Source organism: Akebia trifoliata, chromosome 4, assembly GCF_017979445.1.
Source record: "Akebia trifoliata isolate Shusen 1 chromosome 4, ASM1797944v1, whole genome shotgun sequence".
In the NCBI taxonomy this organism is placed as follows: domain Eukaryota; kingdom Viridiplantae; phylum Streptophyta; class Magnoliopsida; order Ranunculales; family Lardizabalaceae; genus Akebia; species Akebia trifoliata.
The window spans coordinates 20749386-20767597 of record NC_141378.1 but is presented as its reverse complement, the minus strand read 5'-3'; the positions used below and the strand labels follow the sequence as shown (position 1 = coordinate 20767597).

Sequence of the window (18212 nt, the reverse complement as noted above, 5' to 3'; positions counted from 1 at the left end):
GGGCCGAGGCTTTTCCTTAGATAGCAGGGCTGTTGAGCAAAGATGACTTTATTGATAGTATTTCTTTAAATTGAATACATTCCATGGTGATTGAATTTCATCACCGGTCGGAGTCTCCAAGTAGTAAGCGCCATTTTCCCCGACTTTTCGCACAATATACGGTCCTTCCCAGTTGCAGCCGAGCTTCCCACTATTAATTTCCTTGGTATTAGAAAATACCTTTCGTAACACCATATCCCCGACTTTGAACTCCCTGCAACGTACCTTCCGGTCATAAGATCTCTTCAACACCTGTTGGTACCGTGCCAACCTCTCTATGACCCTTTCCCGCGTCTCATCCAACCAGTCCAAATTCCGAGCCACCATTTCGTCGTTGAATTCTGTCTCGGCCACCAGCGTCCTTGTTGTAGGAATCTGTATCTCGGTGGGAATGACAGCTTCTGTTCCATAGGCTAGTGCGAACGGAGTGAAACCTGTCGCCCTTCTTGCCGTGGTCCGGTATGCCCATAAGACACTATGTAGCTCGTCTACCCACCTTCCCTTGTGTTCCTCCAGCTTCTTTTTCAAGTTTGCGAGGATTGTCTTGTTTGATGCTTCAGCTTGGCCATTTCCCTGTGGATATCTTGGCGATGATTGCAGAGAACGGATTCCGTATTCCTTGAAGTACGATTGCACGCGGTTGCCCTTGAACTGAGTTCCATTGTCCGAGATCAGTGCATAAGGGATCCCGAACCGCGTTATGATGTGCTCCCACGTGAATTTGATAACTTCTTCCTCCCGGATCCGTGTAAGGGGAACAGCTTCCACCCATTTAGTAAAATAGTCCGTGGCCACCAGGATGAATAGCTTGCCCCCCTTTCCCCGAGGCAGAGGTCCCACGATGTCCATTCCCCATATTGAGAACGGCCAGGGTGATTTCATAGGGTGGAGTTCACTGGCTGGCTGCAGATGCATGGGGGCATGTTTTTGGCATTGATCACAGGTCTTTACATACCTCTTACAGTCTTCCTGCATCCTTGGCCAGAAGTAGCCCTGGGTGATAACCTTGTTGGCGAGCGACCGTCCTCCCGAATGATTGCCACAGATTCCCTCGTGGATTTCCGCCATTATGAGCTCGGACTCTTCCTTAGTAAGGCACTTAAGAAGTGGCCCCCCGAAGGACATTCTATACAACTCCTCCCCAACGAGAGTGTACTTGCTGACCTGCCGAAGTAACTTTCTGGCCTCCCCTCTGTCTTCTGGCAGCACCTTTGAACGCAGATACTGAGTAAATTCTTCTATCCATCCCGACGTTCTATCGACCTGTGAGCACTCCCTTTCCATATTCGATACTTGCTTTAGGCAGGTATTCCACAGGTAAAGACCGTCCCTCCGTCTCCCCTAGCATTGAGGCAATGTAAGCCAACGAATCTGCATGCCTGTTCTCATCCCTGGGAATCTGGCATATTTCCACTTGGTCGAACTTCTCAATTTCTCGTTTAACTGAGATCAGGTATCTCGCCATGCGTTCATCCTTTGCTTCAAATTTCCCGTTGCATTGGTTGGCTATAAGTTGGGAGTCGGTGCATAGCTTTACCCGGCCGATTTTTAACTCGCTCGCCATTCTCAGCCCGTGGATAACTGCCTCGTACTCAGCTTCATTATTTGATGCCCCGTACCCAAGTTTAATTACCTTTTCCAGTCTATCGTTGCTCGGTGTTACGATTACTATTCCAACCCCCGAGCCCGAGTAGTTCGATGACCCATCGACAAAAATTCTCCATCCTGCCTGCTTGTCCCACAGCTCTACTTCTTCCGTCCCTTCATCCTCGTTCTCCAACTCTTCCCAGTTCGGATCCTCAACCGGGAAGTCCGCAAGGAAATCTGCCAACACCTGCCCTTTTATCGCTGTCCGGGATTCAAACTGTAAGTCGTACTCTCCGAGGATTACAGCCCACCTCGCCATCCTCCTTGACTTTTCGGATCTGTGCATCATCTCTTTCAGCGGGGTGTCCGTCACAACCCGTATGCGGTGGGAAAGGAAGTAGGGCCTGAGCTTGTGCCGAGTAAACGAGCGACAATCCCACCTTCTCCGTCCTGGTGTACTTAACCTCCGATATGCCCAATGTCTTGCTGACATAATAAATAGGATATTCCCGTCCCATTTCAACTTTAAAGAGACTGAGCTTACCGATGATGGACTGGTCGCCAGATAAATCCCCAGCTCCTCTCCATCTTCCGGAGAGCTAAGGATCGGTGGCTGCCCCAAATACCTTTTAGGTCGCTAAAGGCTACCTCGCACTCCGTACTCCATGCAAAATTCTTCTCCTTCTGCAATAACGCGAAGAGCGGGCGGCATCGATCGGACACCCTGGAGATAAACCTGTTTAGCGCAGCTATTCTCCCTGCCAACTTCTGCACCTGCTTTTGGTTAGCGGGGCTCGGCATTTCTACCAACGCCCGGATCTGGTCTGGGTTTGCCTCGATACCTCTCCTGGTGATAATGTGCCCGAGGAATTTCCCAGAGGAGAACGGCGAAGACACACTTCTTCGGATTCAACTTCATTTTGAAACTCCTCAGCCGATCAAATGTTTGCTTGAGGTCTGCCAGATGGTCTCCCGCTCTCTTGCTTTTTACCAACAGATCGTCGATATATACACTCCACAGTCTTCCCGATCAATCCTTCGAACATTTTTGTCACGAGTCTCTGGTAGGTTGCCCCGGCATTTCTCAGACCGAACGGCATAACTTTAAAACAGAACAGCCCTTGCTCGGTGATGAATGATGTCCGTTCCTGGTCTTCCACTGCTAAGGGGATCTGGTTATACCCCGAATATCCGTCCATAAACGACATTCTCTCATGTCCAGCCGTGGCATCGACCAACCTATCAATCCTTGGTAGCGGGAAGCTATCCTTTGGGCATGCCTTATTCAGGTTCGTGAAGTCGATGCACACTCTCACCCTTCCATCCTTCTTCGGCACTGCTACTATGTTCGCTATCCATTCTGGGTACTCTACCTCCCTGATAAACCCGGCCTTTAAAAGCTTTTCGATTTCCTCATTCACCCCCTGCCTGAGGCGCGGCGACAGCCTCCGGGGCTTCTGCCTAATAGGTCGGAAGCTTTCATCAACATTTAATCTATGACACGCCACCAACGGGTCTATCCCGGCATGTCCTCCAATGACCATGCAAATACATCCTTGTTTGCCCTCAGAAGTTGGAGTATTGCTGCCCTCTCCTCCTGCAACATCGTGGTACCAACACTAACTATCTGTCCTCCATCGCCCCCGAGATCCACGGCTTCGACTTCCTCAACTGTTACTCGCTGCTCGGGCAGCGGCTGCTTCTGTAATTGCTACGAAGATTCATTAACAGTTGGAGTTACCTTTCTCTTCTTCGGTGGGACGGCCTCAGAGCCTCGGTCCTGCTTCAAAGCCAGGTGAAAACACCTCTGCGCCATCTCCTGATCTCCCCTGATTTCCATTATTCCTTCCTTACCCGGGAAACGAATAACTTGATGATAGGTTGACGGGACTGCTTTCATCTCGTGTATCCATCTCCGGCCCAAGATCGCGTTATAAGCCGAGTCTGCATCTATTACCACAAATCTTGTCATTACCACTTTAGACCCTGCTGAGATCGGGAGTGTGATTTCTCCTACCGAGCTGCTAGCGGCGCCGTTGAACCCATAGACGAGGGTCGGCGTTGGCTCCAAACTTTCTGAAACCCCCATTCTCTTAGCCGCGCTTAGGAAGAGAATGTCCACCGCGCTCCCCGAATCCACGAGTATTCTTCGGAGCTCGACGTTTCCCACTGGAAGCGCGATTACTAACGCGTCCTGATGGGGCCCCGCCGTCCCCCTTAGGTCACTTTCTGTGAATACGATTGCCCGGGGATCTGCTCCGTGGTTTGTCGTTCCAACTACCCGTACTCCTGACGCCACACTGTTAACCCCGACCATATGTCGGATCTTTTTTACCTTCTCCCGAATCTCACGCCTAGACGGCACTTCGGCCCCTAATAATCCTGTGATGGTATGAATTATCCTGCGCTCTTCCGTCTCTCGACGCCCTCCTTTAGCTGGCCTTCTTTGCTCGGGCTTTCGCTCAGCTCTCTCGGTAGTCTCCCCACTTCTCCTTCCTCCCGTGGAAACATAACCTTTGAGCTTCCCTGCATCGATCATATCCTGGATGATATGGCGCAGCCTGTAGCAGTCCTCAGTAGGGTGATCCTCAGCCTCATGATACTCGCAGAATGGTTTTCCGGGTTTCCCCTTATACCCCCGTGGCGGCTGAACGAAATCGGGCTCCCCCCTTATGCGCCTCAGTATCACGGATAGTTTTTCGTTGAGCGGGGTATACACCCGGCCTCTTTTCCACCACGACTGCTCGTTCGAATCTCTCCGCCTTTTCTTACTTCCTTCCACTCCGGGGGGGTCGGTACCTTTGAAGCGTCTACTCCTCCTTCGCTGTTAGCCACTGTCTGGGTGCTTCTTCTTCTGCCCTTCACAGATTCTTCCACCAGGATGTACTTTTCCACCTTCGCATACAAATCTTCTAGACGAGTAGGATCAGACTTGATCAAGGACTCATGCAACCGTGTTCCCGGGATCACCGCAGCGATGCACGCCGCGCATGCTGTGGCCTCGTCCATGCCCTCTACGTCCAGGGCTCTCGTTCGAAAACGGGTTACGAACGACCTAATACTCTCCCCGGGCTCCTGTCGAAGGTTAAATAGAGTGTTAACTCCGACCTTCTTCCTTCGCAGGTGCACGAACTGCCCAACGAACGCTTCTTCCAGCTCGGAAAAGTTCGTAATGGACCCGGCTGGTAAGGCCTGGAAACCACATCATGGCCCCGAGCCTCAAGGTTGACGGAAACAGCTTGCAGAGCAACGGATCATCATTTTGGTACAGCACCATTTGACTTCTGTAGTGCAGTATATGGTCCATGGGATCTCGCGTCCCGTCATAAGTTTCAAACTTTGGCATGTGGAACGACCTGGGTGGTTCTGACTTCATTATCGCCTGCGAGAATGGTGTCCCTTTGAGTTCCCGAATTGCGTTCCGTACCTTTTGCGCGGGATCCTTTCCTCGCGCGAATTCCTCATCCCTCCTTTTGAGCATCTCCTCCACTTCCTTCCTCGTCATGGTTTCTTTAACTTCGGAGCTTCCCTGCTGCGTTTTTACTGCTGCTGAATCTTCAGTCCAATCTACCTCCGTTCTTGCCGCTCGAACAGGATGGTCGCTACTCTGCTCTGCCCCTGGGCCTTCCTCGGTCTCCGCACGCTCGCCTAACCTTTGCCTGAGCTCTTCGTTTTCCTTCCTTATTTTCACTATCTCATCATTTTTTGTTTCTCCAACCCCCTGCGCATTTCCTCTCTCATCTCTGTGAGTAAGTTGTACATTGCTAGCATTGGATCCGGCGCGTTTGGGGGCGAGTCTGCTGGTAGTGGATTTGATGGCTCTCCACGATTTTCGCCTCTAGCTCTTCCCATATTGGTCGTTTTTCTCCTTGTAAGTTTCCCACGGACGGCGCCAAATTGTAGATGCACGAAATGGCACTACACTTTCCTTCTCTTTAAGCTCGGGGGGACCTGCAAAACAGCCCACTCCGACGATCAAGTTAGCCAAATTGATCAGTGTAATGTGCTTTAGAGAAGAAGAATTCGAACCTTTTTTACTCGTAGTTTTCTCCCTTATATAGGCGTTCAACCTGATCGTTTTCTGTGCCACCCCTTGAGGTGACTTGGGGTAGTTAGCCTACTCCCTGACATGTCAGCTACAGGAGTTGTTGCAACTGCCCTATCGCTTCTGAGAAAGTCAGGTTTGGTCTGACATGACGTGGGTGGTTAGAACTGGCACTGCAGGCTTATCTGTCAGACCTGTCATACCGACCTACGAGCTGATGGCACAGTTCCGAGCTTCGAATACATGCATTCGTCGGGATTAATAACCGAGCCACGTCCTCAAATCATTAATCTTGGCCCCTGATCGAGCCACGTGTCCGTGCTCAAGAATTTCCCCCCACAGCTTACAAGTGCCTGGGTTGACTGTTTGCCTGCTGATTGATGGTGTGATTTCAGAGTTATTCCTCCACGTGGATGTCATTGGGTGATGAGGCTACAATGAGGATAATGGATCTTAGCTCCACTATGTTATAAACGTATAAGAATTTCCAAAACGTGTAATGTACCAAACTATTGTTGGAATTTAGAGGGTTGAATTGGAAAAACCCTTTAATATTCGATAGTTTTAACTATATGGTATAACAATCTTTTAACCATAGGATAATTCAATTTCATGTTTACTTTATGTTTTATGCTTTTTACTTTTTATTTTATTGCTTTAGTTTAGTTGATGTTTTGTTTTTGCATTGAATAATTTTAGTCTCACATCTTGACTAAGAGAATAATTGATTTGCAATTCTTAAATAGTTATACTTCTAATAACTTTAAAGCGGATAGAAATAGTAAGCAGACTCACGCGCGCACACAAGGGGCCAAGAGAAAAATCCAAAGTTCCAATTGGGATTGGGATCTGGATCTACAATGTGTTTATTAGAATAGAATAAATTATGTTTATTCTAAACAGTCACTTTCTCTTTATTTATTTCCAATGTTTAGTCAATTCAACTCACTTGATCTATTTTTTTATATTACATATTTTTAACTATCAGTACACTTTATTATTATTCTTTGTGAGAACACACAATATCGTCAAGTTGAAAGTTACGTTTCTAATTTAGAGTACCCTATTGGAAATATGGGTTATTGTATCTTGGAGAAGGAACGCCTACAGACTGTAATACCGTTGTAAAGGCGAATTTCGTTTTAAGACAGTGCATTGTACATGCCTCAACCATTTTATTTAGGTAATATTTTTTCTATTACATTCAATTTGAAAATCAGAAATTTTCAAACTTCTTCTCTTTCTATCCATAAGAAATCAGTACTCAGTAGATAACAATTGTTTCAACCATACAATTTAGATAAGAACTGGTACATCACACATTTTGCCAATGGGATTTTGTTGACCAGCATAGCGACCGTGCAATCCTATTGGAGGATTGCTTGAAATATTTTTACAAGAGTTACACCATCTTAATTTTATTTACAATCCTATACTCTTTATTAATTAAATACAAATCATAACACCGTCATTTTCAATTGAAATATCAAAACACTTATTTTACTAATGTAATAAGATTTTAATGTTTACTTAAGGGTCGTTTTACTCGTATGGGTAACTACATCACCAGTCCAACATTACCACAACCTTTTAAGTTCCATAAAGATTTTTTTTTTTAAAAAAAAATTAATAAACAACTTTTTTTTAACTTGATCCAAGTTTTTGAAAATTGATGACTGCCAAACTTTCAAAGAACTCTCAAACTTTAAATTGAAATACAACGGTGAAAAATAATTATTTTTTTGAGATTTGTATCTTCAAAATTCATATACTTTTGTCCATTATAATATTGAAGCATCCAATCATGTTTTTAAATGGTACAAAGTGAGCCCAAGATTACTTGGATACAATAAAGTATTTTAGAGAAGCATTTTTCGTTCTAACTTAGTAAAATTTGAAATCTTACTAAAAGTCATTAAGCTCAAATGAATTATCAAATTGTGAATCCAATACCAAGTTTTTTTATTATTAAAAAAAAATCAAAAAAGTAATTTATGTAAAACAAATTATGCTTTTTGAATGAAAATGTTCCTTGAAAATTCAGATGAAAAAATGAAAAAAATAAAAAAACAATAATGAATGAAAAATGTTTTTTCTAATTTACCTGCAAAAATAAAAGGAGGTGTTTCGACTTTTTACTATGAGAGATATTTTAAGATATATGTTATTGCCACCCCAACTTTTGCTTATTACACCCCAATTAAAAATAAAGAAAACAATTGAATGGTTGAGAATAAGTAAAAGTTGAGGTGCCAATAGAAACTCTCTCCTTTTTTTTTCTTTTCTTTTGCTTTGGGTTTAGATTTTTATATAAATATTTTTTTAATAGTAAAAAACTACTAAAATTATTTGAATGAGTGCTATAATATTTTATTATGTTGAGATTGTAATTTGAGGCAAATCTTAGTAATAAATAAAGAAAATAGGTGAATGGTTGAGAATAAGTAAAATTTGGGGTGTTAATAGAAATTCTTTTTTTTTCTTAGATTCTTTTGTTTTAGGTTTAAGATTTATATGAACATTTTTTTTAATTGTAAAAAACTATTGAAATTGTTTGAATGAGTGCTATAAAATTTTATTTTGTTGAGATTGTAACTAAAGGCAAACCTTAATAATAAATAAAGAAAACAGGTGAATGGTTGAAAAGAAGTACAAGTTGGGGTGCCAATAGAAATTCTTTTTTTTTTCTTAGATTCTTTTGTTTTAGGTTTAAGATTTTATATTAACCTTTTTTTTAGTTGTAATTGAAATTGTTTGAATGAGTGCTATAATATTTTATTCTGTTGAGATTGTAATTAGAGGCAAACCTTAATAATAAATAAGGAATATAGGTGAATGGTTGAGAATAAGTAAAAGTTGAGGTGCCAATAGAAATTCACATTTATTTTTTCTTAGATTCTTTTGTTTTAGGTTTAGGATTTTCTATGAACCTTTTTTAATTGTAAAAAGCTACTGAAATTGTTTGAATGAATGCTATAATATTTTATTATGATGAGATTGTAATTTGAGATAAACCTTAGTAATATTTGTTTTGATCTTTAATTGGGGTGTGATAATTAATTTAAGTAATTGGGATGTAATAAGTAAAAGTTGGGGTGTGAATAACCCCTCTTTTAAAATATCTCTCATAGTAAAAAGTTAAAACACCACCTTTTATTTTTGCAGGTTAATTAGAAAAATATTTTTCATTCATTATTATTATTTTTATTTAAAATTTTTGAGAAAATCATTCTCATTCAAAAAAATATAGTTTTTTTTTTTTCATAAATTTTTTTTAAGATAAAAAACCTTAGTTTTGGATTGCCAATTTGGTAATCCATTTGAGCTCAATGATCCTTAGTAAGATTTGAAATCTTACTAAATTAGTAGGAAAAATGCTTCTCTAAAATATTTTACTATTTTCGACTAACATTGGGCTCATCTTGTGGCATCCATGATCAAATGCTTCAACATTGTCGAGGAGAAAAGTATATCAACTTTGGAAAAATAAATCCAAAAAAAGGTTATTTTTCACCCATTGTAGTTCAATTTTAAGTTTGGGAGTTATTTGGAAGTTCAGTAATTTTCAAAATCTTACATCAAACTCAAAAAAAAAAAAAAAAAAATTATTTCTTGAATTTTATATTTTTGATCTGAAGCTTTCGAAGAAATTTAGAGGGTAATGGTAGTGTTGGACTGGTGATTTGGTTATCCATATGAGTAAAATGACCCTTAGTAAGGATTAAAATCTTATTACGTTAGTAAGACAAGTGTTTTGCTATTTCAATTGAAAATGACGTGTTTGAATTTGAATTTAATTAATAAAGAGTATATGGATTGTAAACAAAATTAAGATAGAGGGATTGTTACAAAAATATTTCAAGCAATCCTCCAATAGGAATGCGCGGTCAGTGTGCATCAACAAAATCGCACTCGCCTTTCAACCGTAAATGTGTCAGGTGCCGACTTTTCTTTGGAAACCATCAAACAAACCCACTTCCTTTATAAATTCCGCATAAGTGGTAGATTTTAATAATTTAAATTAATAACATTTGGCATTTAAACTGTCGAATTTTGATTAAAAAAAAAAATAACTTTCGGCCCTCAATAGTCGAAATAGGTTCCTTTCGAAAATTTTACAAAAATTATTACTTTTTTGATAAATAATAAATAAAATATGTTTTTTTTTATAAATAAATATTCCTTATTAATATTACAAGGAAAAGCGGAAGATAGTACCAGTAATATTATACATAATAATAGTTGTCTATTAGTACATCAGTAGGAAATAGAGAAGTCATGTGGAACACTCTTTAAGAAATAAGGACAACTGGATTCATTCATGTTCGCTCCACACCTATTATTGATTTTAAATCATAATGTGTATATCGAATCTAGTCCAATTTCAATCTCCCTAACTTCCACCTAGTCGATCTAATTGACCTTGTAATTGCTTTTACACAGATATGTTAGTAGAAATTTTAATACAGTATTGAGGCTCTTCAATTTGAATTTTGTAACTTTGCTTTCATCTATAATCTTACATTTATATAATTAGCCAAATCTCTAGTAATTATATCGTATTTCATCATGGCCACATCTTGATAAAAAAAAATATTTTTATTTTTATTTTTATGTCAGGGGTGTCCAAACTTACATCCAACTAAGGGGATCAAGAGAGCCAGGGCCAGAGCAAAGGCATATGGGTCCCTTCCTTGGGCACGTGTAACGTCAGCACATCACACACACTCGGTAAGTGAGGGTGCAGCCTCATTGGTGGTCCCGAGAAAATATTGCTCATACTAGACATCGAACTCACAACCTATGGACTCTGACTGCTTATTGGATCCGAAATTGCCATTGACATGTACATATTTTGAAATTTCTTGTAAAATTCAAACTACATTTGAGAGACATGAGTCAACTCAATATTTATCAATCTATTATATCACGTATTTAATTGAGAAACATGCTTCTTGTTGTCTTGCTTTGCATTCTAGGCTCTTAGTCATGAAATGTTGGAATAATTCCATTGAAAATACTTTCCATCAAGATTTATTTCACAAACTCTACGATTAAGGGTGACACTTTCATGGAAGATGACACTTAGCTGAGTGGTAAAGACCTAGAGGAGAGTTGATCGCATGACCCAGGTTCAAATCCCGTTGAGCCCATTTTCAACTCCATTAACCACTAACCCCTTATCCTGCCTATAAAACCAAAAATAAAAATAAAAATAAACGATTAGGCTTTCATGAGACTTAATTGGTTAACATTGATAATGGACCAGATTCATTTTATTTATTGCCCCCCAGAATTTAGGGGTGCACATGGTTCGGATTTTGACAAAATTGGAATCGAACCAAACATGATCGGTTTTACAAATTTGGAATCGTACCAGTCCAATTACCCTATAGAATCAAACCAATTCAAATCAACCTTGGATCGGATCGGTTCTTGGTTCTCATACTTATATTTTCAATAGTAAAATTAAAATAGTTAAAACTTAAAACTAAGCAAAATAAATATTAAACAAAGCATCACACGTAATACATAATACGCATAAACAAAACATCAACATACACAACCTCATGATTGTGTTCAGCTGAGTTATTTGTCCAAGCTACCCCCTCCCCTCCTCTTCCCTTCCCCACCTTTTAAAGATTATTACCACCAGAAAGCATATGTACTTTTCATTTGTTGACTTCATGGCATGTGCTACTATTTTCTGTTGACATTTGCAATTCTCATGCCAGTTTGGTTATAGGGATTTCTTACAATCACCCTTGTAGGTAAGTGCTTCATTTCTTGTTTCAACTTTTAAAATTAATAAAATAGAAGATGCAATTTGTAGGTTCTGCATCTTATGTGGATTTTCTATCATTTTTTAAAATTATTTTACCATCTAAAAAGTTTATGTATAGGAGATGGTTCATGGGACAATAAGTGACAAAATTTATGACAATGTTTTTTTGTAAACCACTAATTTTGATATGGCCAAACGCATTGTTTTTTATGCAAAGATAGACTATCTTGTTGCCTGCAATGAAATGGTAATTCCTTTATCCTTTCTTTTGATTGACATGCTAGATGATACTGTGATGAACAAGATTTTACATATTGCAGATCTGGCTTTTTATTTCTGACTAATATATGCTATTAGTAATTACTCTCTACTTTTTGTGAGATAAAAACACTCAGCATTGTTCACCTTGGTATTGTCAGGAAACACTTCGTGTACACAAAGATTTGGTGAAGATTGGTGGGCTTAATGAGCTCATTGTAGGTCTTCGTAGTGAAGGTATGGCTTTCTTTATTAAAAAGTTCTTTTTTGATTACCTGGATTTGAGGATATTGGATGTGAGTATGGCCCAAGTGGCAGACTTACTTGCCCCAGATCCAAATATTGTGTTTTGTCTGGTTCTGGGATAGCATTGTATAGGATGCATGTTATACATTTTGCTCAAAATAGAAATAAATGATGAAATAGGGTTATGATAAAGATGGTGATGATGATGATGCTTTAATATTTTCTTTATTAACATTTTGTAGAGGCAAACCATCAAAGGATAAGCGTGAAACTTTTCTAGCTCATGTTACTTTATCCATTACAGGCATTACTCTATATGGGGGGCCGAGAGTGAGTGCCTCGTTAAATTTTGAGAAGGCACACTCATTTCATCATGAGTACAATTCGATGGCTTTGCACAATTGAGATCGTGGATGATGTGTATGCAGCCATTGATCATATACATCATCATGGAAGGCATGTTAGACTTGCTTTTTTTTTTTCTTCTTTTAAATAATACAAATAAAGATTTTAATGTTGTTGTATTTTGGCTTTTTTTTTCAGTGCTCATACTGACTGTATTATTACAGAGGATCGTGAAATCATAGAAATCGAACCAATAAAGATTATTTGATCTAGGAAACGGTGGCGATGTAAAAGAAATCCATACTTTGAGGAAAATAAGAGGATACGATAAAGCAGAGAGAGCCAGAAGAGATGAAAGGCATCACGACAATTTTCTTCTGATTATGTTTTATTTCGAAGCAATTATGTGACTCAATTTCATTTGTTAGTGCCCAATTATTTCTATTAGAGCTTGTTTAGTAATAGAATTTCAATATATAATATGAATTTTGAAATGTTTAGTTTAATTTGGAGCTTGTTTTATGATTTTTCTTTTGTTTTTTGATTTTTTGATTTTTTTTATTTTTTTTTATTATTTTATTTATTGTGATTGGTGAATTAGAGGACTGTGCTATTATTTGTAAAACCTCAAAATTTGACGGCCATATTTTATGGATTTTTTTTTTTTTAAATCTCATTCTCCAATAATTTGATAGTCCAGAGCCGTCAAAAAAAAAATAATTCTACAATAAAATATTTGACGAGCATATTTGACGGGATGGTCCGTCAAATTTATCAAAATTTGACAGGCTAAGACCGTCAAATATAGGCTTTTTTCATATAGTGATACTTATTATTTTAATATAAACAAAGCATCACGCATAACACATTAAAAATAAAAATCATGAAAAATTAGAAAATAAAAATCATTTAACACTTGCATTGTAAGGGATGATTGAAGATCAAAGTCATTCTAAAAACCAAATCTTACTTGTTGCTTGTTTAAAGTTGAATTGCTTTGTGATTAAAAGTAGGCACATTTTTTATGAGTTTTTGTTATAAAAAAAATAGAAGAGATGAAGTTGAAGACTTTAATGGGTTACCTCTAACACACTAACACAGTTGAGAGAGAGAGAGAGATGGGTTACCTCTTCGCTTTCTAACGAGGTGAGTGAGGAAGACGAATGATGGTTAGGTTTTCTTCAAATTTGAAGAAGATGAAAATGAAGAATAAAATAATGAAATTAGGAAAGGGTTTTATTTTTAAATAAATATATATATATATATTATAATAGATATAAAAATTAGTTCAATTCTCGGATTGGTTTGGCTCTATTATACCCTTAATCCGGAACCAAACCAAATCAATCGGATTTCTTTTTTACAATCCGCACCCGATTTGGGCCCATGACAAAAAAGATGTTTGCATCAAACTAGGCTAAAGATCCATTGGAAAAAAAAAATCGTGATAATTTGACCCCCATGCCTCCATTACAAAATCGTAGATCATTTGTCTTGAGATACACAAAAAAAAAATAAATTTATAATTATACATAAGGGCGTGTCAGAAAATCATTATTCAAAAAAACAGAAAAAGCCACTCGGCATTTTAAAGGGTGTTAATATAAAAATTGTTATGACTTTCTATTTCATTTTAAAAAGGGTAAGATGAAGAGATGGGACCACAGAGGACGCGTTGATGCTTGTTGTTTCAGTCTTCACGACGCGCTACCGTACTAGATACGGCCCGCTATCATCTCCATCTTTTACGTTGCCACATGGCATTTCTTCTCAACAATCTGCTCTAAGGTATCCTATGAGTCAAGTTATTTGTTCTAACGACTAACCTACGAATAAGAAAAATGGTTTTATAATTGAACTTTCAAACAGACATCCGTATCAATGCTCATCCATCCATGGATGTTAGGACTTTTGGCCCATTCCTTAATAAATTAACGCATTTAAATGGTTTGATTGGTGTTTTCTATTTGTAGCATTTGAGCATTTTCTATATTCATTTTTGAAATAAATTCAGGGATTCGGAAGGTGTACGTTTTTGCCATCAAGACTTCCGTTTCATTGATTACCTATCAAAGATATTTTGATGTTCAAGTCAAATTATATAAATAAAGTGGAGAAATTTTTATATATCAAGAACTTTAACACATTTAGTCAACCTCTGCCCTAAAGCACCAATTTGGTACCTTTTTTTTTTCTTCCTATTAGACCCCTACCAAAGATATTTTAATGCCCAAGACCAATTTGGTACCTTTTTTTTTCTTCCTATTAGACACTTACCAAAGATATTTTAATGCCCAAGTCAGATTATGAATAAAGTGGAGAAATTTTTATATATCAAGAACTTTAACACATTTAGTCCAATCCTCTGCCTTAAAGCACCAATTTGGTACCTTTTTTGTCTTCCTATTAGACACCTACCAAAGATATTTTAATGCCCAAGTCAGATTATAAATAAAGTGGAGAAATTTTTATATGTCAAGAACTTTAACACATTTAACCCAATCATCTGCCCTAAAGCACCAATTTGGTGCCTTCTTTTTTCTTCCTATCAAACACCCACCAAAGATATTTTAATGCCCAAGTCAAATTATAAATAAAGTGGAGAAATTTTATATAACAAGAACTTTTAACAAATTTAGTCCAATTCTCTGCCCTAAAGCACCAATTTGGTACCTTTTTTGTCTTCCTAGTAGACACTCACCAATGCCCAAGTCAGATATGCCCAAGTCAGATTATAAATAAAGTGGAGGAATTTTTATATATCAAGAACTTTAACACATTTAACTGGAATTGCCACCATTTCCATTGAATCGATATCCTGCAAATAACAAATCCCCTTTGGTGAACTTCTTTGATCCCTAGACTCACCTTCTCCTCCTTGATCTTCTTTCTATGGATCCTAACCTTCTTGATGGAATTTTGATCTCCAAGAGCTCAAATACCTTTCCATGGCTTGGACATGTATACCATATGAGAGTTCTTGATTTTCTTAACTGAAAATCACACACATATAGGGGAGTCGATCCATACTTAAATAGATAGGAGTAGGGGCCTAGATCCTCTCTAAATTAGAAACTGACCCACCAAAGAATTCTAATCCTTGCCAAATAGAGGTTTCCAAAAAATAAATAGAAACTCTCAATTATTCCCTATGTAATTGACTTAATACCTTTATGAGAAAATCACAGAATATTTATACATAAAATTGTGGGTCATGGTCCACCCAACAGATTGTAGCTCCGACAACAAAAAAAAAAATACCTCTTTTACAATTTAGAATTGAAAATTTTAAGAAAATAAGCACATTTTATTCAACAAATTTTGTATTGAAAAATACAATCATGGGTTCACTATTGTCCGTAGCTATTACATTTTCACTTACTCTATGTCCATAAATTGGTTGTATTTTTTGGTACTATTAATAGAATTTAACTAGTATCAATTGGATTACTATGCTATTCCCCACCCTAGTTAGTTATGACAACACAATATCAATTAATAATGTTTTTTATTAGTAATTTAATAATTAATATCTGTTTTAATAATTGAAGTGTCTTCCTTGCAAAAAGGGAAAAGGTCTTGAGTTCAAACCCCCTCGTTGGACACCCGTTTGGATTTATCCCTGCTTACATGGTATATGTGGTTTGTGGGGTACTACAAATGCTTGGAGGGATTTCCGAACCTTGTATTTTAAGGTTAACCCATCCAAAAAAATTATTGAAGTTTCTTTTACTTTTAAGGCTAAATTTAGATTAATTCTATAAATACATGTAATATTTAAAAAAAAATTATTGTTACACTATTCTTGACTTCTAATTGTAATACTCCCAAATATTTCATTACAATGTTTGTTTGTGAGGACATACATAACTAATAACTATTAAGAAGTAAAAAATATTTCATTACAACCTCCATTTCTTTTTCTCCATCTTAGACATCAACAAAATGAGGGAAAGATACTTCATCCCCAATTTTATTGAGATTAGGGATGTTAATAGCCCTAATAGATGTGAGATAGGGAAGATATTCATCTACATAGGTCAACTTAATGTTGTCAGGGTCTGGAAGTGACCCCGTTGATTGTAGTACTTGTTGAGTGACCCCATGGTGGTTGTAAGCCTTGTAGGTTGAATGATATTTTATATGTTTGAAGTGCTAAGTAGGGTGAACCACTACGTGAGAACTAGAAAATTCGACAGAAAAAATTGATGGGCCAAGGCCCACAGATTTTAGATATTGAATTTTGATGGTCTAGGACTGTCGAAATTCTTGATAGCTTAAAGATGTCGAATTTCTCTCGTCCTTCATTAATTTGAGTTGAAAATAAAATTTGACAATGAAAAATTCAACCCCTTTGTTCATCGAATTTTATGAAATTTGATGGCCAGGGCCGTTACATTTGGGCTTTTTTCACATTGTGAACAGAAAGTTGTTTAGGCACAAGCCAAGGTTTAAATTAAGTATTTCTGGGTGTTGATTGCATACTTGGATGTTGATTTCTATTTTCAAAGGGTGTTCAAAAGAAAAACGTATTTTCACTAGATAGATAACATATGTAAAAGACTAGTGAATAGACCTCCCGTTGTTGTTTTGAACTCCCTAGTAGTGGTATGAGACACCTTGGAGAACAACATCACTCTTGACATTCACGAAACTCCTCTTTCCTTTTATGATGATCAAACCCTTGTTTGAAAAGGCAGTCTTTGTAGAGCGGAGATCTTTTGAGGTTCACACGATAGGGTAGGACCATTTTCGATCAAAGGCACTAATAGATCTTCCATCTCCTTGGTTTCCCTTTTCTAGAGGATTAGGGTTGGAGTTGGTTTAGTTATGGATTTAAAGAGTCACCACTATTCAAGGGTGTGAACAGTCACCCATAGATTTGAATGACTTTCAATTTGGTCATCGGATCATAGGTTTAATGTAAGTGGTTCGAATGAGAAAGGAGAAGGTGTTAGGTACCCTAATCACCCTTCCTAAAAACGAATGCTTCTTTTGTGTTTTTCTTTGAAAAATTAGTTTTTGTGGGATTATTGATTGGTTGATCAAAGCCTTGCACATGGTTAAGGTATAAAAATTAGGCTATTAATATATAATTTTGGTGGTAAAGTTGATTGGGATTTAAAGAAGGGATCTTGATGGATGGTTTTAGGTTAGGGATTTGAAACGGATAGCCTTTGGATGTATCTTTTGGTCTTTTTGAGTACACAATGTAGAGGGAAGTAGTAGAGGGCACTCCAAACATATTAAGCGCCATTTTTTATTTTTTCTATTGAGTTTTGAGAATCAAGTAAATATTTTTTATCTAAATTTTATACCTATAAGTTAGATGGAGATCAGACTACACTTCATACTAAGGAGTTTTTGGGAAGATTCGTGGATAGAGTTTCGACTATGTGGGAGGTCGAGATGGTCTTTGGGTTGGTAATTTAGAAATCTGGAAGGGTTGGGTAGAACACTAGGATGGTTGGATGGAAATTGGGAATACTTAACCCCATTACTTTCTACAACTTCATTCTAAGTACTTGAGGATTAAAAATCATTTGGTAGGTACCACATAGGTGCCCCAATGTACTCGCAGTGGAAGAGAGTCTGTTCACTATGTGAAAAAAGTCCATATTTGACGGTCTTAGCCCATCAAATTTTGAGAAATTTGACGGACCATTCTGTCAAATATGCCCATCAAATATTTTCTTGTAGAATTTTTTTTTTTGACGGCCCTGAACTATCAAATTATTGGAGAAAATAAGCTTAAAAAAAACAAAAAAAAATCTGTCGAATATGGAAGTTTAACAAACAATAAGGTAGTCCTCTAATTCACCAATCACAATAAACGAAATAGTAATAAAAAAATCAATTGTTTTTCTGGATTTATAATAAAAGAAATTTATTTTTCTGAATTTATAA

General features: G+C 37.7%; 1 long non-coding RNA gene across 1 annotated transcript; it reads left to right on the top strand.

Moving 5' to 3' along the window:
• Nucleotides 1–11744: 11744 nt before the first annotated feature.
• On the top strand, nt 11745–12552 carry LOC147404418 (uncharacterized). The gene is made up of 3 exons (XR_015177218.1): nt 11745–11951; nt 12265–12416; nt 12504–12552. It is a non-coding gene; the product is annotated as an uncharacterized LOC147404418 (long non-coding RNA).
• Nucleotides 12553–18212: the final 5660 nt, after the last annotated feature.